This window comes from Felis catus, chromosome D2 (assembly GCF_018350175.1).
Source record: "Felis catus isolate Fca126 chromosome D2, F.catus_Fca126_mat1.0, whole genome shotgun sequence".
NCBI classification, from domain to species: domain Eukaryota; kingdom Metazoa; phylum Chordata; class Mammalia; order Carnivora; family Felidae; genus Felis; species Felis catus.
In genome coordinates this window covers 423,054-447,332 of record NC_058378.1, presented here as the reverse complement: position 1 = coordinate 447,332, position 24,279 = coordinate 423,054, and the positions used below count along the sequence as shown (strand labels likewise).

General features: G+C 39.1%; 1 long non-coding RNA gene across 9 annotated transcripts in view; it reads right to left on the bottom strand.

Moving 5' to 3' along the window:
• LOC109492929 overlaps positions 1–24,279 on the bottom strand; it is a 200,747-nt gene that overhangs the window by 59,706 nt on the left and 116,762 nt on the right. For all 9 annotated transcript variants that reach the window (XR_006586807.1, XR_006586808.1, XR_006586809.1 and 6 more), the window contains exon 6: positions 21,245–21,327. This is a non-coding gene — a long non-coding RNA (uncharacterized LOC109492929). The remainder of the gene's footprint in view (positions 1–21,244; positions 21,328–24,279) is intronic.

Sequence of the window (24,279 nt, the reverse complement as noted above, 5' to 3'; positions counted from 1 at the left end):
CCTGTAAACTAGCTGTAGACACTGTGCCTGCCCTACTCCAGCCCGCATGTATGAATGGAGTAGACTGTAATGTAGAAAGAATGGCTCGAGATATTGTTTAAAAAGACTTATTAAGACATATTGTCACTGATAACTGCAACCTCTATTTTTATTGATTCTTCAGATTTCTTAGTGTAAACTCAGGAATTAAAGCAAGTTTCCCCACGTACAGAAAAATATACTTAGTTGTAGATTAAGCATACTAATAGGTCCTCCCGATATCTGGGTGGCACTTTAATGTAACATTTAATGAGAAAGATTAACTGGGCATCTCATTAGACCAAAGCAGTGTTTATTTACACTGGGCATCTCATTAGACCAAAGCAGTGTTTATTTACATATGCGGTTTGGGATGAAGGATGTAGAAAAAGGGAATTTATTATTATTATTATTATTATTATTATTATTATTGAGCATTTCCTATATGACAGTCACTGTTATAAGTGCTTTATATGTATTTTCTCAAGCTAATACTTGGGGCATTATGACCTATTGATTATTATCCAAATTTCAGACAGTCTAAGTAAAACTGTCCAAGGTTACATGGAAATTGAGTACTAGAGCCAGGACCCAAGGGCAAGTCTACCTGACTCCACAGCATAGACTCTCGTATAAAACCATCCTGCCTCCCACATCCTACTGTATTTAGGATTCAGAACAGAGCACAGAGATCAGTTGCAACAAATGCACCACTCACTGGAGATGTTGATAAGGTGGGAAGCTGTGCATGTGTGGGGGCAGGAGCTAAATGAGAAACCTCTTTACCTTCCTCTCAATTTTGCTGTGAACCTAAAACTGATCTAAACAACAAAGTCTTTTTTAAAAAAATAGCACATAGAAACAGGAAGAAAAAGACAACTTTGTCAAAGATCAATAGTACATATTTTCCTAACTCTATGAATTAAATAGAACAAACAATTATTTATTGCCACTATGTAACTAGAACTTTGTGTTATTCTAGAGAGAAGTTAAAGTGTGAAGACATGTCACAAAAGGCAAAGTACAAGAATAGGTAATTTCCTAAAAGGAGAAAAACTTAATAAATCCTGGGAAACACATTCAATCTCATTATTATTAAAATATTGGATCAAGTAATAACAAGTTAGCAGTTTTTATTTTTCATATTGGCAAAAGTTAACATTTGGCCCTAGTAAGTATTGGCAAGGATATATGGAAATTGGTTGTGCTATATATAGCTAGTGGGACTCTAAAATGGTTTAGCCTGTTGTGAGTTGGGGAAGCAATTTCGCAAAGTCTAATAAAATTAAAAAGGAATAATCTTATGACTTAGCATTTTCATTTCTGGTAACATACCCTTAGAGAAATTTTTATACAGAACCTTGTGCAAGATGCATACATAAACATATTTTGCAGCATTTTTGTCATATTAAAGAACTAGGAACAACTTAGAAATTCAGCATTCAGGAACAGATAAATTAAATATGGTCTATTCATATAATGAAATACTAAATACCAATTAAAAGGCATGAACTATATAAAAAATATAATGTTGCAGAAAGGAGCAGATGCAAAATAACATGTCTAGTGTAATAGTGATCTTATTTACCTGAACATGATGTGAATGGCTTCTCCTAGAACTATGTGGTGCCTTTACTAGTATTTATGGAGGTTTTTCAGATAGATATTATTAATACATAAATGGTAGATTGATTGATCAATAGATAGATAGATAGATAGATAGATAGATAGATAGATAGAATCTGTGTTTGCATGTGCCTGAGTGTGTATCTATGTATAGATGGTATTATTTACACATCTGTATTTATCTCTGTATCTATCTGTTCACAAGAGAATAATGATGACCAGAAGAAAACAGACCAAGTTCACAATAGGAATGCCCTAGGAATAGACCTAAGTGATTTGAAACTAACAGTGATTGATAAAAGGAACTTTAGTTTTATTTGTAACATTTTAATTTTCTTTAGGAAATGGTAGTAACAAAACTAATGAAATATTAATGCTATTCTGGGTGGTAGAACTGTTTGTAGTTATTTTTATTCATTCATCCAAAACTTATGCTATTGTACCTACAATATGCCAGCCATTCTCTCTTGGTGGTGTGAATAGAGAAGCTCAAGTCTCATATTCTATTTTTTTATATTATTAATTTTACTCTTATGTATTTTATTATCAAAAATTCAAAAACAAAATATTTTCAAAGAGATAAGACGTCTTTGTCAGCAAAATACACCTACAATGGAATGAGAAAAAGCTGACTTCTATAAAACAAGCCATGGAAAAGAAAGGAAAGAACATTTATGACAGTTAGTACATGGATAGGCATTTGTGAACTGAGGAACCTACCTTTCTGGCTTACTTGAATTGCAGCCATCCCCCACCTCAACCTGGTTTCAGGCTTTGAAAACGGAAAATCAGGGCCAGGAAAATTACTGTTAAGCATTTTATGCTGCTATTTTATGGCATCACCAGCTCCTACCAACCTGCTAATGAGCACTCTCAGAGCTTGATATTTGTTTTTTTCTTTTTCCTCAGCACTTTAAAATGTGTCATTCTACTGTCCAATTGCCCAATGCTTTACATAATTTCTGAAAAGGAATCTGTAGTAAGTCTTTTTCTTCTTCCTCCCCTCCTCCTCCTCCCCCTCCCCCTCCCCCTCCTCCTCCTCCTTCTCCTCCTCCTTCTTCTTCTCCTCCTCCTCCTCCTCCTCCTCCTCCTCCCCCCCTTCTCCTCTACCTCCTCCTCCTTCTTCTTCTTCTTCTTCTTCTTCTTCTTCTTCTTCTTCTTCTCCTTCTCCTTCTCCTTCTCCTTCTCCTTCTTCTTCTTCTTCTTCTTCCAGAGCAAGCAAGAGAACATGAGTGGGAGAGAGGGGCAGAGAGAGAGAGACAATCTCAAGCAGGCTGCACACAGAGGCCAACATGGGGCTCCATATGACAATCCGGGAATCAGGACCTGAGCCAAAATCAAGAGTTGGATGCTCAACCAACTGAGCCACCCTGGTGCCTCTGTAGTAATTTTTATCTTTTTTTTTTCTCTCTGTGTATGCTTATTTTTCTCCAGTTGCTTTTAATATTGTTTTCTTTATCATTGAATTGCAGCAGTTTGATGGTGGTGTGCTTTGATGTGGTATTCTTTGTGTTTATCCTACTTGGGTTCATGAGCTTTGTAGATCTGGATGATTATCAGCCATTATTTCTCAGATTTGTTTTTCCTCTCCCCGACTCATTCTGGGACTTCAATTACACAAATATTAGGTTGCTTGATAATTTCTTATAACTCTTCAAGTCTCGGTGGGTTTTTGTCATCCCAATCACATTATTTTCCAGTTTTCATTTTGGATTATTTCTATTCTTATGCATTCAAATTAACTGATTTTCTTTTTTTTTTTTAATTTTTTTTCAACGTTTATTTATTTTTGGGACAGAGAGAGACAGAGATGAACGGGGGAGGGGCAGAGAGAGAGGGAGACACAGAATCGGAAACAGGCTCTAGGCTCTGAGCCATCAGCCCAGAGCCTGACGCGGGGCTCGAACTCCCGACCGTGAGATTGTGACCTGGCTGAAGTCGGACGCTTAACCGACTGAGCCACCCAGGCGCCCCTCAAATTAACTGATTTTCTTGTGCAGTGTCAAATCTGCTGTTAATTTTATACAAAGAGATTTCACTTCAGATATTGTACTTTTCATCTCCAGAAGTTGCAATTGGTTGTTTCAATTTTCCATCTGTCTCTTCATTATGTTTACATTTGGTTTACATATTTGAGACTATAGAGCATGCTTACAATAGCTGTGGTAGTTTTCTTTTTTATATATACTAATTTTTCTGGTTATTGGCCATATTCTCTGCTTTTTTATATATCTAGAAGTTTTTCTTTGAATGATGAACATTTTATATTATTTCCTGCTAGATTTTGGGGAGGAGGGGATAGGAAGTTAAATTACTGAAGATCAGTTTGATTCTTTCACATCTTTTTTGTTCTTTTAATTTTTTAAAAACTTTTTGTTTGTTTTTAAAATGATTATTTGAGAGAGAGAGAGAGAGAGAGAGAGAGAGAGAACATGTGGGGGAAGGACAAAGAGAGAGAGAGGCACAGAATCTGAAGCAGGCTCCAGGCTCTGTGTTGATAGTGGGGCTCAAACCCACAAACCATGAGATCATGACCTGAGCTGAAGTCAGACACTTAACTGACTGAGTCACTGATGTGTCCCCTTTCACACCTTATTAAAAACTTTATTTTAAGGAAACTCAAGTAAAGACTACTCTTGGATTAATTTAATTCCACTTCTATGTCATGACCCTTCTGCAGTCTCTACTGAATGCCCAACATATTAAATAAGATCTCTCAACTGTGGCTGGTAGGAACTCAAATGATTCCCAGTCCTCTGTGAAATCCAGGAATTGTTGAGCTTTCAGATTCTTTCCATAGAACTTGTCCTTTCCTGTCTTCATAGGGTGCCTATGCATTCTCAGATTAACATTCACCTAAAACGTCAAAGGGAACCCTATGCAGGTTTCTGGCCCTCTTTCTCTGGCCAGCTCTCTCCTACTGGGTACTATGCCCTCAAAACTCTTCCCAGAACTCCATTCTCTGTATCTGTTGTTTAGATTCTCACTTTCTCCATCACAGTCTGCAACTTACCTCTAGATACAAAGTCTGGCTTACATAGGGATATGTACATATTTTTTTATATTGAGTTGTATAAGTCCTTTATATATTTTTTCATATTAACTCTTTATCAGAGTATCATTTAAAAATATCTTCTCCCATACAGCAAATTGCCTTTTCATTTTGATTATGATTTCCTTCACTGCACAAAAGCTTTTTATTCTGATGTAGTCTCAAGAGTTTAATTTTGTTTTCATTTCCCTTGCCTGAGGAAACATATCTAGAAAAATGTTGCAATGGCCAATATCAAAGAAATTAATAGTGCTGAATTTTAAATGTGTATTTTCAATCACTCATTTTCCAACAGTGCAGACCCAAGGAGGCAAAGATTTTAATTTAATCAGAGTTAAAGTTTCATTTTGGTGACCCAGAACTATATGGCTTTCTATTTCATTCGCTAATTTGTTAATTTATATGTTCATTCCCTTGCTGTATATATTCATGTTGCCTATAATAGATGATAGATAGATAGATAGATGATATAGATATAGATACTCTCTTTCTCTCTTTCTTAGAGAGAGAAAAAAAATATATATCTCCAAGGTAATGTACACCATAACTTAATTTGTTTCTTTTGTGTCTTTTGTATGCTCAAGGATTGTATCCTGAAGCATGCCCAAATTTCACCTTTGAGCTGGATATTTTAAATAACTTAACTGTATAATTCTCCTATTTTTTACTTTTTCAACTTGGCCCATTTGTGTCTAAGAGGAATTACAACCTCAAGAAAATATATATATTTTGCCTCTGATACTACTCTGATAATTTCAGCAAATCAAATAAAGCACATGATGTTCATTTTAAAGTTGGTGTATTTTATTTTCAGAACAGGATTTTTAATCCATGGTAGAATATGTTTATCATTAAATACTCACAGATTGTTTTGCTACCACTGCCTATTACTTTTACTGGTTACACACCAGAAATTTACTATACAATCATTGTGAAAATATCAAGGGACACAGCTACACCAATCCATTATTACATTACACATTCTTTGCGTATTATCTCATCTGTTTCCTTAAAAGTGATGTAGCATAGCAGTCTCAAAGCTGCTTCTTTTTCACTTGAGTTATTTTAAGAAGCAAGGGATTTTTATAGCTTATTTCTCAATCTAGAATTGTTCCATCATTCTGGGGGGAGAAAGAGAGACTTCAAGCCATGAAAGTATATCTATGCTCTTTGTTTGCTTTTAACTTTAAAATTTATAAAGTACTACCTTTAAGCTTATAAAACACTATCAATGCATTAATATATAAAATTATATAATAAATCAGGACTTAAACCAAAGAAAAAATTAGAAATTATTTTACAAAGTGGAATCTTATTACCATTCACACCTTCTTCATAAAACATTTTCCTATTCTACAAAGCTACAAAGTCATAAATTATAGAAATTGAAATACAATGAACCCAAAATCAAGGCCAAGATCTATGGTCTCACTGACAAAGTAGTGGTATTTTTCTTGAGGAAAATTCTCCCCTTCAGTGAAAATCAATTCTCTAATTCTAAAAAATCATATACTTGTGGGGTAACTGGGTGGCTCAGTTGATTAAGAATCTGACTCTTGGCTTCACCCCAGGTCATGATGTCACAGTTTGTGACTTCCAGCCCTGCATCGGGCTCTGTGCTGAGTGTGGAGGCTGCTTGGGATCCATTCTCTCTCTCTCTCTCGCTCTCACTCTTGCTCTCTCTCTCAAAGTAAATAAGTAAACTTAAAAAACAAAACCAAAAAGCCATATATTTGAGAGTGGGAATAAGTCACTGCATTCTTCATGTTAAATAGTTTTAAATTTGTATTGCTTTGACTGCCTTCTGCATACCTATTCAATTTTGTCACAGTTGCTCTTTTAAATACTGCACTAAGAACTTTAAGCAATTATACAAAGGTTCTGACAAATGTGATGAGACCCGTGGAATTATCAATGCCTTTGCACTGAACATTCTACTTCAATCTAAGCCAAGGTCTTTACTTTCTTTGACAACATCATAAAGGGGACTCATTTTGAGAAGGTGTTGCCATTATATGACTACAACTCATTACGTTTTTCACTATTAAATTTTCTATTAAGGACAGTTGTTTCATCCCATGAAGTTTTTATGTTTTAATTTTATTAATTAACATATTTTTGCTTTCATTCACAAGTACAATAAAAATGTCTCGTTTTCAATGAATCAAGACTATTTAGGTTTTTTTCTGTGTGTGTTTTAGGCACTGAAAATCATATAGGTTAATTCATCCCTTGCTGTCCTACGACTTACTTTTTATAGATTTCTAGGTCTTGAAACAAGTAGGTATTAAAAAATACTGAGTGGAGCAGATTCATGGCTCAGCACAGCTTGATTATCAGTCATTCCTATTGTCTGAGGACAGGTAAAGTGCCCCCTCTGAGTTCTTGCAGCCCAGTGTGTTCAGAATCCAGTATACACGCTCTGAGCCCACAGCACTTGGCAAAACACCGAATCCCCATGTTATGTTTTCTCCATGACTGCATCCTGAGGCCTTGACGTTTCATCTCAACATTTCAATATCCCAATCATCATACTTTCTGAATATGTTAGTTGAGCTATTGAACTAGACAAACCAGGACAAGTACAGAGACGTGGAACATGATATCCATTCACGCAACAACAAAAACTCCCTCTAGCTTTCTTCCAAACCATCAACTTTCAATTAAACAAGCTACAAATTTACGTAAATGTTTATCTCCCTTGGTAGATAGATAGATAGATAGATAGAGAATAGATATAGATAGATGAAGTTACACACTGATATAGAAAATATAGATAAATATGTATAGACATATTCACCTTTTCTGTAAGACTATTCTAAGAAATACTTCAGTTCTTCAAAACTTTTGCTCTCTGTAGTGTCCAGGCTATTGTACGTGAAGTTCCTTTACCTCGTCTTCTCTGGCCAACCCCCACTTGCCCCCAGCAAACCTTCTCTGACCCTCCTTTACTAAAGTTGGCTTCGCCTCTCTGTTTATATAATACCTTGAATTGCCCACTGTACTGTAAGTACTAGTTTAGTTGTCCTATCCTCCAGATTCTTGGCCCAGTGAGGGACAGTATGTTTATCTTCCTCACTCTTACCTCCCCAGAACCTCACAGTGTCCTACCATAGATAAGAGCCCATTAATAATCATTTGCAAAGTGAATAGATGGAGTTCAGGGCAGGCCATCCCAGAATGTGCCACTTCGGCATATGGGTTATTTCATCAAGGCCCAACAATCAAGACAATCAAAAGCAACAGACTCAAGAAGAGCTTTTTACTTCTCCCTTGCCCATCTAAAGGAATATAGTCGGGGGCCCAAATCAGGAAGGGCTATTCCCAGTGTAGAAGGCAAGCACAGGCCCCTCAAGATGGGACGCTTTGGCTTGTGGACTATTTTGAGCTAAAGTCAATCTAGACCCTGTAGGCTCAGGAAAAAAAAAAAAAAGCCGCTCCCTTAACTATATAGAAGCATCTAAATTAGGGATCCTTCCCAAAATAATTAGGGCATTAACAGAGATAGATTTTACATGAGTAACTCATCTGGTTATCAGGGCAAATGTCTAATTACCAAATATCTGCTCTTAGTGCCCCATGAATTTCATTCCTTCTCTCTGAAGTCCCAGACCCTACCCCCTTCACCTTAGCTCAGGATGGCATATTTACCTCATCTTGCATGACTGTCTATAATTTCCATGTCTGTGTGGATTCCCCATACATATGAAATTAATCTCTCTCATGTCAGTTTGATTCCTAGTATAGCTAGAGGGATCTTGAGGGGGACAGGTAATTCTTCCTCCCAAAACCAGAGATAACTTCTTTACATGGTAAAGACTCATCTGCATGGCATGGTAAACATTTGTTCACCAAACATTTGCTCTCCCAAGTTCTATGAATTGTCTTCCTCCTCTTTGAAGTCCCAGACTCCTGCTCCCTTCTTCTTAGCTTGGGATGGCACATGAGTCTCAACTGCCTGTCTGAGAGCCTCACACGCCTTTGTGGGGCTCCTGAACGTAAGAAATTTGTTTTTCTCCTGAATATCAATTTAATCGTTAGACCAGCCAGAGAGCCTAGAAGGTAAGAAGGAAAACTTTTTCTACCCCTACAGAATGAACGATCCATACTATTTATGGAAACTTTCTGGATTGCTCAAACTTTGATTAAAAGGGAAAAAAATGTTTAAATATGAAAAACATTTTAGACTTGCATAGCTGCATACAATTAAAATTAGAATCTTTGATGTGTTAGGTAAACATGGAGTGCACATGGTATTTCACACAGTCTGACATTTACCAACATTCCAATATTTTATCTCAATATTTCTCTATATGGACCCAAGAGAAAAATGCATTTTTTTCTGAGTTGTAGGCATCTACCTTTCTTTTGTGTATTTCATTGGGCACTTAAATGCATAATTCTGAGAATTACCTCTTTCTCTTTTACCAAACATTACTGTTTAACTCTTACACTAAAATTTTTAGATGTAAATGTCCAATTTCTCAAAAGATTGAAAGTTTCTGAGGATAGGGGCTGCATGTTGCTTTGTATTCATACACTCTGATATCTCAGTGTTGGGTATTTTTATTTTTCAAAAAAAGAATTTCCAAAGTTATTTTTTTTAAATCATAAGAACTATTGAAGTCACCCAGGTTTATTTACTTCTCTGTAGATCTGCCAATATGCTAAATGTTGCTGAGCTTTACACCAGAGAATGAGAATGTTGGTATTCTAAAAACATTAATTCAGATTAAGTTCAGAAAACCCTCAATTCTTCCCACCAATTACTAGTAACCTTTTATATTATTCACTAAGTTGATTGATGTTGACCTAAAGAAATCCAATTCTTATTGCAGATGTATTTCTCAGAGAACATGACTGTATCAGCTATTTTTATGTCATTTCTGTTTTTGCAGTATTATAATACATAAAATCTATTTTGGACGATGCATAATTTAAGAATGTTAGTAGATCTGCAACATAACTGGATGAAGTAAGAGACTTTGTTAGGTTTACAAAAAGTTAGGAACTCTGGTAGGGCTGTTGAGCAGAGCTCCTCAGGCGTTACCATGTGGCATGTGCTGTTTACAGCATGGTGGCTAAATGTTGAAAGGGAGCCCCCAAAAAACAAACATTCCTGAAGGACAAGTTTTAGTGTGCATGTGTTATCAGCCTTTGAATGAACATGCTTGCTAATGTTCCATCCCAAAGTAACTACAGGAGTGTGCAGTCTAGTGGGGATGTATTGGGAGGGGGTCATCCCAGCGGGGAGATGTGTGCTATCGCTGACATGGTTTCAAATGGAAATACATGGTGATAACAAAAAGCTGACAAACTCTAAGTTGATTTTATCATATTTTTAATTTCTCTATAAGCAATGCCTGCATTCCAAGACTGATTGCCCCATCCCTTTTGGTACACCACTGGGGAAATGCGTAAATACTGAAGGCGGAGTTCATCTGGGCACCATCAAAGTTGTAGTCTACCACAATGTGAGACTTTGGGCTCTCACATGGGAGAGGAAATGTTTTGAGGCAAAAGGCAAAGACTTTGGGAAATTGACTAAATATAGAGAATAAAGGAGAGGAAGAGTCAAAAGTTATAGTGAAGAGTGTCTTAGCATATAGTTAAGGTCTTAGAATATTGGCTGCTTCTCAGAAATTAGAGAAGCAAATAAAATAAGATGGGCTTATTGTAAAATGTTGATAAAATGTACAGGTGGAAATTCCCCAGATGTAATTGAAAATATGCCCCACATTGATACTGGGGGGATGACTAGAAATGTGGATGTCTGTTTGAGATACAAAAGCATGGAGAGAAGGATACAAAGGATGTTGAATCATTGCAGGGATGCTCACACGCAAAGGCTGATGATAGGAGAGTATGTCATGAAACGATTTCATGAGAAGGGACTGGAAGCAGGAGAAATTTTCAAGAAATGGGAGATAATTGGGCCAAATGTTAGAGGGAAATATGGTAATGGTGATATCTGAAAATAGGCCAATTAACTTAGCGATCAAGATGTCCCTTCCAACAGAACATTTCAGTTGAACAGTGCAGGGAGAATCAGGCTGCAAAAGTTTTGGAGGAGAATCTGCGGTGATCTACTGATAGTAACAGCACCTGGCATGTGAGTGATCACTATATAATTTGTATGGGCTTAACATACAATCCCTTATTTACTACAACAACCTTGTAAAGTAGGTCAGAATAACCACATTTCATAGTGTCAGAAAAATTATCTCAAACTTGGAAACAGGTAAGACAGTACTGCTTTTTTTTTTTCAGTGCAATGCTAGACATGACTTTTATTGTCTGAGCAATTTACAAGTCTGAGAGGCAAAGGTTAATTCAAAGATTTTTGCCTAGTAGATATGCAAATAATTTCTCTCTGGTGGAACAGGAAATGTCTGTTGGATATTAACCAAATTAGTATCTAAACAAGCAGCTTTCTTTTAAAATTCTTCTTAAATTGTTGATTACTCCTAACTTTTCAAATACTCTTGCTTATTTTGAAATCTTAGTTGTTCCCTCACAGCAGTTTTCTGGAGAGAGTAGCAGTCAAGGACTGGGAAGGTGGGGTGCCCCCAGCCTGGGCTAGAGATGTTCACATGCATATCTATACCCCTAAAGCAGGCACTCTCAATCCCAATGGGACGTTGGCTAAGGAATCTATCTCCCCTCTGACTCAGCACCTGCCCACATCTAGCCCTGTCCCTGTGGTCTCTCCTCAGACCTGGGGTTCATAAACATGCACAAGTCCTTCCATCAGAGGTTGTGGGATAACCCCCCCATCTCGGCTACCTTCATCTGAACCTCTCCACGTTCCGTTTCTTGGGGGAAATTGGAATACCAGTGAACAGGTGCCTCTTTTTTGTTTCTTGCCTACACAGTCATAAGAAGTAAATAGAGGCTCGACTCTGAATTTCCATTTGGCTCATTATTCTCATGACCACCTTCATACCCAGCAGCTCATCAATGTGCAAAGTACAATATTAGAAACTTGATTTAACTAGAAATTATGAATACTAAGAAAGGACTACTGGGTAAGGAAGATGGCTTAATAAGGATAATTTAAACTCGAGTGGTTACTTTTTGCCAGTGAAGGGGAGGAAAAATAATTTTTCCTCCACTCTTCTAGGTTCTTGGCTGACATCACCACCTCTCCCCCTCATAAAAGAGTAACAGAAGAAAAGCAAACATATGTACAAAAGCAAACATGATAACATGTGTACCTCCTACGTACATGGAGAAATGCAGGAAAAGAGCAACTCCCTGAAATGGCCCAGGCCACCATCTTGAATGCCATCTCTAGGTACAGACAAGGCATGGGGACAAAGGAAGCAGTTTTGCAAGGTTACCAGGAAACAGTGGCCAGTAACAAGGGTTCACAGGTAACAAAGACAGTAAACAGTATAAGGTTATATGTCCAGTCCCTTCCTCCTCCATCCATAAGCGTTTCTGGAGAGTCAGCCATCCTCTTCCTGGTACAGGGAGGGAGACTCTCCTACAGATGGAGACTCCCCATATACATGTAAATACCTCTTACAAAAGGGTAACTTCTACTCAGTTGTCTGCTGTTTCCTAAAAATAGCCAGCTCAGAATAATCAATATGCCAAAGAGACATATTTTGGGGTTGTGTGTTGCTCTTTCACCAGGCATTCTACTATCACTTTCAGAGGGTTATTTATTGTTTATTTAGTAATTACAGCAGCCCATATAGGCAGGTGTTATATGGAGAGAAATCAGAACAACAGAGATACGCAAGTTCAATGCTCCTTTCTAAAATTTTTTTAAATGTTTATTTATTTTTGACAGAGAGAGAGACAGAGCATGAGCAGGGGAGGGGCAGAGAGAGAGGGAGGCACAGAATCTGAAGCAGGCTCCAGGCTCCGAGCTCCAAGCTGTCAGCACAGAGCCCAACGCGGGGCTCAAACTCACAGACCACCAGATCATGACCTGAGCTGAAGTTGGACGCTCAACCGACTGAACCACTCAGGTGCCCCAATGCTCCTTTCTTAAGTTACCAACACATTGCCAAATAAACATGGGGTATTTCCACCTGTGCATGGGTTTGGTGAGGACAGGAAGGAAGTGGTAAATTAAATGGTAAGGGGACACTCAGGATCTGGAAAACATACTTTCAGATTGAGTATAGCATGTATGCATGCATTCTGGTACCAGAAAAGCAGCAGGTGCAGAGGGGGAAACCGAGGCTTCCAAGGAGAGGGAGGGAAGCAGAGGAGTGCCACAGAAGGAAGGGGCAGGGGGCAAAGCATGGGGGGGGGCAGTGAGGTATAAGCATCATGGAGGAATGTTACCTGTTTTCCTAAGTCAGAAAGAAAGAAAAGAGGTGAGGAAAAGCACAGAAATAATTAGATGCAGCAGGGTGGCATTTTGGCAGGCAGCAGGAGCTGGAGGGATGAACGAATTCTCACTAGGTGACCTCAATCTGCTCAGGAAAATGGGAGACAAGGTCATGTGGTGAGGATCAAGGATCTGAGTTTGATTGGAAGGGACAGGACTGGAGCAGCCACTCCAATGATGAATTAGAAAGTGAACGTGATATAAATAAAAGGATTGCTAAGCAGAAGAGAGAGTAGCAGTGTTGTTACCTGGTCCAGCCATGCAGCCAGAGACTGGAGAGCGGGGGTTGGACAGAAGAAAGTTCATGGGAGAGGGAGGGCAAGCAAGCTTGAGACTGGAGAGGGGTGGGTGGACATAGGGAAGGTCACAGGAGAGGGAGGGCAAGCCCAAGTCCCAGGGGACAGAGGGGAGATCAGGGCAGAGGGAGGGCAAGCCCGAGACTGGTAGGGGGCAGGGGTCCACAAGACCCCTGGAATTCAGATAGGTGGGGGCAGGACTGGAGTCCCTGCTAAGTGTTCCCAGAGCACCTGCACTGCCACAGTCACAGCTTTGTCACAAAGAGATGTAACTGCTATTTTGCAAGTGTCCCCAGCTCAAGTGTAAACAGACTGAGGGCAGGGCTATGACCCCCTTGCTGCTCTCTCAGAACAACACGGGGCACAACCCACCTCATAACCACTCAGGGGCCAGAAAATAGTTGCTACCTGCTTGGACTTCGACCAACTGCCCAGTAGTCTCCAGGCTTTGTGCTGTGCTGGAGCTGGTCACATGTTCTCACCTGGGTTTTCTCCTGATGGATGCTCTGGTTCTCACGATCTGTGTCTCTCCTGACCTTGACCTGCCTGGATTTGTCCAGTGCACCTGTCCTTACCTTTCAGAAGAATTACTTGCTTCCAGGTCCACTCTTCTCCCTTGGCCACCAGTTCCCAGACATGCCTCTCTCCATCCATGGCTTCAATTCGTGGCATGTGCTGCCATTTTATGCCCAGTACTGACCGTGATGCAGTGATAGCAACACAGGATGAGAAGAAAACATCATCCTGTGGTGTAGACAGGGTCCAGGGACAGAACTGACAATGCCAGAGTGAAAACAGGAGAGAGGGGTTCCAGAATCTGGCATCAGTAAGGAGAAGAGAAATGGAGGAGGTCAGAAACATGTCAGAGGCTGAAAGCCAGAGGTTAAGGAGGGAACAAAGAGAAAGTGGAGTGAAGGGCGGCCTGAAGGAAATAACTTACAAAGAATGCATGTGACCTTATGGGTCAGAGCAGGTGAAATGGAAAGCCCACTCTCCTGAATAGCTCAGCTCTGGCACCTGTGACTTCCTGGGGACATAGAAATGAACCTGACACTTGATGAGAGCATATGTTCTCACTTATTTTCATGCCCATAATCCTGGTGCATTGTAATTATCACAAAGGGGCTACGGAGTCAGGGCTGGTCTAATATCTAGAGTCAGAGCTATGAGGCTATGCATCCCCAAGACATTTGTTGAATATCCTTTTCATGCAACTCAGAAGCAACATGAAAATGGCTGCCTTCCTTTGGCAGGCGGTGAGGGGGAGGGGTGAGGGTAAGCTGTCCAACCCTGGAAGGATCTAGGAGGACTTCCAGAGCAGGAGTCACGAAACCAAGGCCTAAAAAATGATAGCTGTTTGCTGGGTAGGACAGCTCTTCAGGCACAGGAGAAAGAATGTCTCCAAATGCATCACTGTGAAAGAGCACCTTGTGTTTGGCAAACCACAGGTATTTTAGCATGGTGGCGTACAGGAGAGGTATCAGAGAGTGACAGGTGGTAAAACTTTAAAAAAAATGAAGCAGAAATTAGATGATTAAGATAATCATCTCATCATGATAAAACATTTGGCATTATTCTGTAGGTGAGAAGAAACATTCCATAAGAAGCTATAGGAACAGGGCATTTTCAACCAAGGAAATACAGAATTCATGGGGAACATTATGCTTTTCCAGGTATCAATGGGGTAAAATGCAGAAATGTAAATTTCCTGTGGGCATTTTGTAAACCTAGAGTCAATGTGTAGAATTTAAAGAAATGCTGTGCATACGGATGCCCTGTTATTTCAGAAAGGCTCTCTAGCAATGAAATGGTATCATGAGGGAGTGAGCCTCCTAGCACAAGATGTATTAAAGTGGAGGCTGGAGTCTGCCCGGGAAAAGCACGTAGAAGAAGACGGTATGAAAAGGAGAAAAGATAACCAATAATAACCCTTCCAAGTGTAGGATTTTCTATTGCTTTTGCACTTCAAAATCAGAATGGTGTATGCTTCACAGATACTGAGCAGTAAGTTATCTGCAGCAAAATTCAAAATTAACTCTGATGTAAGCCTTTAACAAGCAGTTTCCAGGCCTCAGTGATTCCCTGCAAATACAGTTATATACCCAATTTCTTTGTCTAAAGAGCCTCTCCGACTTCAGAGGCTGAGATTTCAAGCTAAACGTCCAAAAAGGGAAAGCCCTAAATTATAGCTAAAATAGTTTAGCATTTTTAAAAGTCTGTTTTCAGCTGGTAAGGATATTTTAGACTTCATTCCACAAAGATATGAAGTTAATTATATTCAAGATTTTAAAACCACCTTCTTGCAATCAGGGGTTTATAACATGGCTTTGTTCTTCAACAAGAAATTGTTCCTATATTCCTCTTAGTCTAATTTGTCTTACTTGAATCATTTTTCATGGAGATTGAGGTCAAAAGGTGTGCCAATCTAATCATTTTTCAGCCCAAATGTGACAACTTCTCAGAGTTGCATTTAGCTTATCATTATGTTTAATGACATACAATTATTTGTGCTAAATTTTAATTATATAAAGGTTCTCAAATGCATGAAAGTCTATGAATGGTGTGTTTTTTATCTCATTTTTTCTCAGTGAAAGAGTATTTGACAGACTAATCTTTTGTGTTTTAATGTAATCAGTTCATAATGAGAATTTTGGAATTGGTTCTTTAATATAGTTAACATTTCTCAAATCCTGTTTGGTTTAATCCAGACAAATTCTGCAGTTCTTAACAATCCAGGCAAAAATACGATACGACCAGAGACAGTTTGTTTTCCTGCATTGCAATTTGTAAGTCTCCCTTATGGAAATTTAACTCAGGAAGGTGAAGGTCAGTCTCTCTGGAGAATTTGTGCCTGTGTGGCTACATCATCACTTCCTCACCACCTGTTATGTGCATTCAGAAACTTTCTCTATGCCCTACGAATTATCTCGTGGCAGTGTTTCCCAAGCCTGACTGCTCATCAGAACACTAGGAAAAAAAATTAGATGTCTAAGCCTTACCTAAGATTGAGACTCATTGGGTGTACGGGTCTGACATCTGTATTTTCTAAAAAGTTCCCCAAGGGGAAATGATAAAACAGAGCCATTGGCTGATGTGTCCAGATTTAATGTCAGTTCCTTGTTAGCCAAGTCTTTATTTTTTTGACATCTCATATTCTCTATAAATGTTCTCTATAGTTGTTCTGGAAGTTTCACACCAAAAAATGCCTGCTATAAAGTATCTCTCTCTACTTTGTCATATTGTATTTAAGTTTCTCCAATGTTTTTTCTACCCCTCTATGGGCTCAACTTTGGGATGTTTTCCCCATCACTAGCGTTCAAGCCCTGAGATAACCTCAGAATATTCCTTCTCCATGGTGCCAAACAAATTGTGTCCTCCATAGTTTACCATGTAGAAAAGCCTTCATTTATTTCCTGGTGAAACAGCCCTAAGCCTGTGCAAAACTTCTCCTATCTTTTAACCTTTTTTGTTTGTTTGTTTGTTTTGTTTTTTTGTTTTAAGAAGGCTCCACACATAGAGCCCTATGTAGAGCTTGAACTCATGATGCTGAAATCAACACCTGAGCTGAGACCAAGAGTCAGACACTTAACCCACTGAGCCAGTTTCCCAAAACTTTGTATTGTTAAAATCAACTTTACATAGGCATAATTTGCATACAAAAAATGCACCCATTTTAAGTGGACGTCTTGGTGAATTTTGACAAACTTATATATAAGTGTAATCACTTCTATAATCGAAATTAAGAACATCTTCCAAGTGTACCCTGTGTCTCATTCTCCCCCAAATTCCAGCCTCAGGAAACACCTGACTTGCTTCCTGTCACCATAGATTAAATTTGGCTTTTCCAGAATTATACAGTACAGGAGACTCAAGGACAACCTAGGAGTTAGGGGTATAGTAAAAAATGTACATGTACCTTTCTACTCCCTTGAGAACTTTACTGATAGCCTACTGTTGATCAGAAAGAAGCCTTACCCACAACATACAGCTGACTATGTATTTTACATGTTGTATATATTACACGCTATGTTGTTTCAATAAAGTAAGCCAGGGAAAAGGAAATGTCATTAATATCATAAGGAAGAAAAAAATACATTGACAGTGCTGTGCTGCATTTATCAGAAAAAATCTGCACATAAGTGGACCCACGCAGGTCACATCCGCATTGTTGAAGGGTCAGCTGTATGCATGCTTTTGTGTAGAGCTGCTCTTTTTAAGCATAACCGTATTAGCCAGTGTTCTCCAGAGAAACAGCATCAGTAGCATGTGTGTGTGTATATAGGGTCATATGATAAGTGTAAATTTAACAATGTAAAAACTGTCAAGTTTTTTCTCACGGTGGGTTTAAATTTTAAATTTCCAAAAGTAATCTAGGAAAGTTCTAGCTGCTCTGTATTCTCGTCAAATTCTTGGTACTTTCGAGTTGTTCTCATTTTAGTGGTGACTAAAAGTATCTCACTGTGGTTTTAATTTGCATTTTCCTGATAACTAATGATGTCAGGCATATTTTTATGTATTGACCAGCATTTGTATATCTTATTTTTAAAGTGTTTGTTCAAATCTGAAGCCCGTTTTTAAATTGTGTTAAGTTAGTTTCTATCATTGAGTTGTAAGTGTTCTTTACGTGTTATGAATACAAATCATGTGACAAGTGTATACATATTACAAAGGTTTTCACCCAATCTGTGGCTTGCCTTTTTTATTTTCTTGCCGTTTTCATTAGAAGATCAGAAGTTTTTAATTTAGGTGCCTCCCTGTTTTCCTGTTTTCTTATAGTTTAGTTTTCATGCTATCTTTGCTTACCATAGGCCAGAAAGATGTTTTCCTCTAGAAGACTTTTAATTTTTGCTTTTACATTTACGTCTATGAGCTATCTTGGTTTATTATTTGTGTACTGCATGAGAAGAGAAATGATATTTATTTATTTTCTGTTTGGATAGCCAATTGTCCTAACACTATTTTTTATAAGGCTCTCCTTTCCCCATTTAATTGCCTTGTCACCTTTGATGAAAATCAATTGACAAATATGTGTGGACCATTTACTGGTGTCTCTGTTCTGTTCCCTTGATCTATATGTCTATTCACATGCCAACAGAACACTATGTTGGTTACTGCAAATTTCATGGTGAGTCCTGAAATCAGGCAATGCAGGGCCTCCAACTTTGTTCTGACTTCACAAAATTGTCTTGGTATAATTTTCATTTTAACACTAGCTGTCAATGCATTTAGTATTAATTTGATGTTTTTATAGGATGAAGTCAACGGATATGCATATGCATAGGCAGAAACATAGCACCCTCTTTCGGTCCTGCATAATTATCCTTTTAAATATACTTTTCTTAAACATAGTGAGTCTTCAGGGGTGCCTGGGTGGCTCAGTCGGTTAGGCATCAGCTCAGGCCATGATCTCACTGTTTGTGAGTTTGAGTCCCGCGTCAGGCTCTGTGCTGACAGCTCAGAGCCTGGAGCCTGCTTCAGATTCTGTGTCTCCCTCTCTCTCTGCCCCTCCCCTGCTCATGCTCTGTCTCTCTCTGTCTCAAAAATAAATAAACAGTGAAAAAAAAAATAAAACACCATAAGTCTTTCAGTAGCCCACGTGAATGTGCTTTCTGTATTATGACCGGTATCATTGTTCTGCACGTTGAACTACTGTCAGGTTACATCTCTTCTCATTCTCATCCACAATGAACCTCTGCATCATGACTCTATTCCTTGTCCCATATTCTCCTCTCAAAACAACCTCCTCAATGCTTAAACATTTGAATTTCTTTAAACCCAGCCTGCTGCTGTCAACCCTCATTTTCTTAATCTTAAAGACAGTACCTGAGGTCTGACCTTGTCAGAGCTTAGATGCAGAATAATCACCTTATGACATGTACAAATGTCACTGCACATTTTGATGGCATTCTCACTGTGTCAGAGCAAATACAATTTCTGCTCTGCTCTCCCTGAAAGTTTTCTTCTGCCTTAATGATTCATAACTCATGTTAGCTATTACGAATCTTCCCCTCCAAACAATCATGACATGACTTTCTTAAAGTAAATCATGATGGGTGGTTTGCACTCATCTCCAATTATTTATTTTAAAAATAAAGGCTAAAAGAACAAAAGGAGGGTTGAATTTGAATGCCCTATTGTGAAGGACAGGCATGCTGAGTTATTTCTGAGGGTGGGATAAACTGGAGAAATTGCAAATTAAGAGCAGAGGAAACAGAGGAAGAAGAGGAGCTTTGCTCTGGAAGGAACAAGAATTGGGGTGACGATCAAAGGAGCAGGAATTCAGAGAAACAAGAAGAGCTTCACTTGCTTCACCAGCAGCCTCCCCACACCCCACAGCCTTTTCTCAGTAGCCTCAGTCCTGTTATTTGTCAGCACCATCATTTAAATGACCCCGGGTCTGAAAACTTATGACCCTATCCCATCCACCCTGCCCCCACACCCGCAAGTACAAAGGTCACCACAGCCATTTCATTCTGCAACTCCATCAGCACCTGTCCTTATGATCATGTCCTTAAAAATATAGAAGAGACTACAGAATATGTTCCTTTTTCTTGATGGCCTTGTGGTCCTCTTAGTGTGAGAGATAATACATGACAAAGCGACCCCATGAGTTACAGCAGCCACCCCCACCCAGGGTCTGAATTCACAGGAATTGAGCATAAGCATTGACCAAGGCAATGCCCGCAGGATGCTTTAGTAAAATCCAGAAAGTGCTTCCAAAGAAAATAGCCACACCTGCCCTCTGTGAGCCCACAGACCGGACAGAAGGGGAGCCAAGCTCTTTTCCCTACCCTCTACTAATAACCAACATCTATGCATTTTGGAAACATCCTCACCAACACAACTATCTAATTCTTGATAAACCCTGAATTTTAGAAGCAAGAGTCCTTTGGAAATCTTTTTACAGGTGTAAACATTAGAAAGAGAGAGAAGTTAAATGGTGTAAGACCACATGCAAATCTAGTCCAAAAAGTAATTAATGCTGGTTTTCTGTTTCTATCTTACCAAACCAATCTATAGCAAAAATATTCTACACCCTCACCTTCCCTAGATCCTTTTGGGGATATTGTTTCAAGGGTGGAAGAAGCATTTCTGGAGACAAGAAATTTTATTCAATAAGAAATATGATATCGGCAGTACTTTCTGAGAGCTGATACAGGACATCGCTTCAAGAAAGCCCAATGCGCTGGAATGAACGATACCTGTGCCAGCTGACTGATAATATACACGGACATCCAATGCCTCCACAATTAGAAAGAAAAAATTTCTAAAATACAGTGAAGAACTGAAGTCATTGTCTTCATCTATAAAAATAAAAACCTGGGGGCGCCTGGGTGGCGCAGTCGGTTAAGCGTCCGACTTCAGCCAGGTCACGATCTCGCGGTCTGTGAGTTCGAGCCCCGCGTCAGGCTCTGGGCTGATGGCTCAGAGCCTGGAGCCTGTTTCCGATTCTGTGTCTCCCTCTATCTCTGCCCCTCCCCCGTTCATGCTCTGTCTCTCTCTGTCCCAAAAATAAATAAACGTTGAAAAAAATAAATAAATAAAAACCTGCTTCAATTTTCTATGAAAATTTTTTAGATAGAAAATTAATCATCAATTGTTTCTCCCTTTCATTTTACTCCACATACTTAGAAGAACAAACTCTGAATCTACCAAAAGCAAGATCAATAATGATCTGAGGGATATTTAACTAATCACATGGCCCAGGAAATCCAATGCCATCTCAGTAGTTCCATCCCCTTCCTCCAGGCCACCTGCTGTTGACAAAGTAGCAAACAGTGCTGTTGTGGTTCCTGCTAACCATATAATACCTCCAAACAATACACTTTGATGGCCTGTGTGTGCCTCTGTGCTCCACCCTCAGTGACAGAGGAAAACCAAGTGCCAGCTTTCAGCACTTACCTTGCCAGGCTGTCTCAGCTGATAGAGAAATTTTTCTCCATTATCTTCCCTGTAGAAGGTCTTACATGTTAAATTATAGCCACCTAGAATGCAAAATAGCAATCATTATGATTGTGTCAGGGTCTTGAAAGCTACAGATATTGAGGCATGACTCATTCCCCATCATTACAGATCATAAAATTGATGAATAAATACACATTTTGGCAAAGGAAGGCCATCAAGCCACATATATATTAAAAGTTTGCACCTTGAAATGAAAGGCAGGCAATAGTTTCATTAACCATTTACTGTTATTGAAGGACAAAATCAACAACAGATGAATTTGGCCGATGGAAGGGCAACTGGATGCAATCTCGTGCAGGATTTCATAGTCCTAGCTCTTAATCCCTCTCCTCAAATTCTAATCAAAAATATGATCTGTCCAAACACAAGACACACATAAAGCCAGAGACCATTATAGTCTTTATAAGACATTGAACAAATTCACCTCTTTACAACTGGAAATTGTCAGACTAAGTATACCATTTTCTTCAAATCATAAGGTAGTTTATAGGGCAGCATGTTGTTGACATGTGTGAAAGCTGGTAATGTGTGGATTATGATTTTAAACAACCTTAGGGTGCTTGGGTGTTAGGACAATTTGCAATCTGTTTTGGGGTCTATTAGAAGCCACTGATGTAGAAGCGATCAGCCTCTTGATTTGCTTGTATTACTACTGGCAGTCTCCAAAAACTCAAAGAGCTGGTTGGAAAATGAAATTGTTCAGTCAATTATCAGTCAGCTGGTAATAATTTTAGTTCAGGTGAGCATTCTGTGAGCGGGCCAGGGTTTTATTTACAAAGAATAGCATATTTTCTGCCAGAACTCCTGCATTAAAAAGGCTTGTGTATCCATTGTCCATTTTCAAAGAAAGCTGTAAATTATAAATGCTTATGACTGTCCGTACCAACAAGTCATCTCAATGGATATGACATTAAAAAAAAAAAACGATACATTCACATGTCCACTGGAATTATTAGACAGTACGGGTTTTATAATGAGAAGCACCAGTGCTCTCCCCGATTTCCACACAAGCTATCTGCTCCTCAGAGGTCATTGCTTTTAACCATGTCTGTCTTTAGTTCTGACTGTTACTTCCAAACTACTCTAAATAATATGCTTATGTCTCCATTTCTTTATTTTCTTTCACCAACTCTACTCCCTGCTATAAAAAATAAGGACTTATTTCTTCATGATACTTCTTTCTTAATCCTTTCAATTTTTGAGATATGCAAAATTTCCCAGTTCTTTTATTGATTGTCTTGGTAGAGTTGAATAATATATCTAAAATTCTGTATATTTTGCTATCAACTTTAAATAGTCACTTAGATGTTTACTATGTAAAATGTTTATGTTTGTATTCTTTTTTTCTGCCAGTCTTCCAAATTTTGATCTCCAATTTGTGCCATTTTCTCTATTCTTACATTAATAGCACAAAGAGGCTTTTTTGGTAAACATGATCACATCATCTGTGTTTTGACCAAAGGCTGATGGTGAAGTTGAAAACTAATGAAGAGGTTATATTGACCTGTCTAGAAAATGCTTAACACCTACAGAAAAGATGAGGGTGTTTCTAGGAAGTTACAGAACGGCTGGCTTTGTTTCCTCCACAGGCCTCACAGCTGAATGACAGAGCGAATGGGCTGTCTCCAATGGAAGAGTGTATGGCCTGGGACACTGACTTTAGGACACAGAGCAGTGCGTGTCTAAATGAGAAGCATGTGACAGTGCAGGGTCTTTCTCCTCTAACTCCTTTGGAACATGGTCTTCAGTGTGTGGTCCCAGACGGGCAGCAGCAGCACTGTCCGAAATTTGTGAACTGTAAGTTCTGGTTATCCACTCCAGAACAACTGCATCAGAAACCCTGGGAGTGAGGCCAGCAATCTGTGTGTGAACAAGCCTCCAGCTGATCATGAAGCAAGCTAAGGTTAAAAAAACCACTGCTTTAGAGGAGACGCTATAGGGGCTATAGGGTTTTGCATGGAGGTGAACGCCAAGTAGCAGGCAGAAACAGTGTAAAAAGAGTAGGGCCAATTGGCACTGCTGGTCTAGACCTTTAATTATCTCTGCTCTCTCTTGGGGTCTCACCCTTCATTCTTACCTTTTGGACCAGAACACCCAAAGTGGATTTTCTATGGGGTTCCTTTCAATGATATGCTGGTAAATGATTAACAACCAGCTAATGAGAAGGGAGGGAGACCCTGATCTGTACTCCCCGCAAGACCAATTTCAAGTTGCCAACATGACATCTCTGAAGAAGATGGGAAGACATGGGCACAATCAAAGACCGGTGAGACCTGGTTCCACCAATGGCTCCCTGGGGAACAGATTCTTGTGCAGCTCCCTTCTGCCCATTTCCAGCTCTGTTTCCTCCACCAACGTGCCTTCACAAGCTTCTTTTCTTCCAGAAATTCTGTTGGCATCTCTTTCAATTGTTGATGTTTTACTGTTAAAGGTTTTACCACCTTTGATTGTTCTTTACTAACATTCTTCTGGGGTTTTATATGCATGTGTTCAGTCCAACACCTTGAAGCAGAAACCTAAGGATATATTATCATCCAAAGTTTATGACCCATTTAACTGGGTAAAGACAAAGTAACTATTCACCAACGTGTTGTTGAGGTTACCGTCTGGTATTTATAAATATGCCGTGATCCCCATGGTAAAGGTCAAAGGTAGCACTGAAATTCAGTGATCGTCTATAATCCCTCATCATTTAGGTGTTCAACAAATATTGAGCGCTTCCTATATGCTAAGAATGATTATAAGTGTTAGGAATAAAAGTAACAAAAGAGAATAAAATTGCCCTACGATTTTCATCCTGGGGACACTGGAATAATGTAGACAAGAGGTCCAGCCTGGAATGGGAATATCACAAAAGGGCGACTAAAAGGAGGGTCATGGCCTGGAAGACTGGCCCAACACTACATGATATCTGACAAAGTAGGTTGGAAGAAATGCACAAGGCTGACTGTAACCATATAAACCAAACATAC